We start from the raw sequence: 1,893 nt of genomic DNA, 5'->3' as shown, positions 1-1,893 counted from the left end.
TGCTCTGCACAGTACACCAGTCGTGGAATGAAAGGATAGGTCACAATATTACCCCGTGGTTGGCGTAAAAGGTGGAGAAGCAGCAGGATGCACCGGACACATTTTTGAATCCAAGAAATAGCAAGAAAATCTATAAGCTTCAGTCGAAGGTAGAATGGCTGACTGAAACACATTGAATATCGACCGAAAGACCTCATTGGTTTAGCAGTCTAAAGAATCTAAAGCATCTGAAGAACTATCCGCTGGAAAAACAGAAAACCTTCTAGAACCTTCGAGCCCTTCTTATGAGGTGCAAATGGGAAAGCATTATTTACAATTAAGTGCTTCTTTATCGCGCTGCCAGTGATGGTGGCTCTAGCCCGGCTGTGTGAACACGGTGCGTGCTTATGCGGCGTGCCGCTGACGAACGCGTCAACACTGCACTCCCACCCACAACTGCAAGTCTCCGCTTTTCCCGTGGTGCTGCGCGTGCTCAGAGTTCGTGCTATGGAACGCGACGCATTGGCAGGTGGGCGGTTTATTGGCTTTCGACACCAACGCCGGCATTTTGTTTCACTGGGCCATGTAACGCTTTCGCACTAAGATTGGTGGAGTATCGGGAAACACAGCGCACTTGTTTGAACTACGCTAAATTAAGAGGATTTCAGGCTGAATGCAGCTAGAAGTTTTAGCGACCGGAGTGACACTGCCACAGCTAGATCTATCTCAGCCAAAACTGGCATTAAACTCCGAATTGTGCCACCTTGACCTACTTACTGTGACCACATTGACGCATGGATCCAGCACTTTTCCATAGCACTGACACACCTGCTTCTGGTACCTCTTGATTTTGTTGCAGTACATGAGGTTTTACATCTTCACAGCAGCAAGGCTTTGCGTGCTATAGGAAGGGTAACCATTAGGCTTACATCTCTTTTATTGTAGTTCTCTTAGCACAAAAACAAGGTAGCTTCAAACACAGTTTGAATATCATAGCGCGTTCTGTCCCAACCCATTTGCAAGTACAATGATGGTAGCAAAATTTTTTTAATCTTAGAACTTCTGGTATGTGTCTTTCCTGCATTAGTTTGAGCAAAGGTTAACTTCAAAAGCCAAATATGAATTCCAATGACCACGTCGCACCCGGCCCTTTCCGCTTCGATTTGACCAATATCCTGAGTGGCCAGAACCCCTGATTAACAAAATGCGACTTCCCCAGAACCACTTCGGCCAATCCCTCCATACCTTGCTGGGAGCGTAGCTTACCGCGCAGCTCGTCGAGTTGTGCCTGCGGCTGCCGACGCACTTCCTCAGCCTCGTCACGCGACCGGCGAGCCTGCATAAGCACCGAATAGACGGATAATTGACGTGTTTGTTAAACATTGCAAATTATTCTCACTTCCAAAAGAGGTACTTTGTACCACTGATTTCTGGAGCGGAAGGGTTTCATTTGCGACGAAGTAATAAAGAAAATTGCTTCAAAGGGAGGCGTAGTGCACCACGCATGGCATTATAAAATCTCAGTACAGACACCATGAAGCCAGGATGACACAATCACACTGAAGAGGTGCCAAAAACATGCAAGACAATACAGGCATATCCCATGATAAACAAAAGACAACGCTGACCTGAGTATTGAAGGCGTGCAACCTAACAAAAGAACGACCCGGACATTCTGGTCACCGATTCCTAGACTTAAGTCGGGACTTCATAAACGAGCATTCGTGTAGGTACAAACTTATCCGTTACAGACAGCTATAAAACTAGCTGCAATGCGAACACCGATAGAAATTACAGCACGTTTTCCACAACGGGAAAAATATTTCACGGCCATGCACGATTTTGATAAACTGAGAACTATGTTTACTTGGCTGCAGCCTCCAGCAACGACGCAGCTGTTTGAAATACGTATGC

Source organism: Haemaphysalis longicornis, unplaced genomic scaffold (genome assembly GCF_048455015.1).
Source record: "Haemaphysalis longicornis isolate Haplotype H1 unplaced genomic scaffold, Haemaphysalis longicornis Haplotype H1 scaffold_1, whole genome shotgun sequence".
In the NCBI taxonomy this organism is placed as follows: Eukaryota; Metazoa; Arthropoda; class Arachnida; order Ixodida; family Ixodidae; genus Haemaphysalis; species Haemaphysalis longicornis.
Note: the sequence above shows the minus strand (reverse complement) of the source record.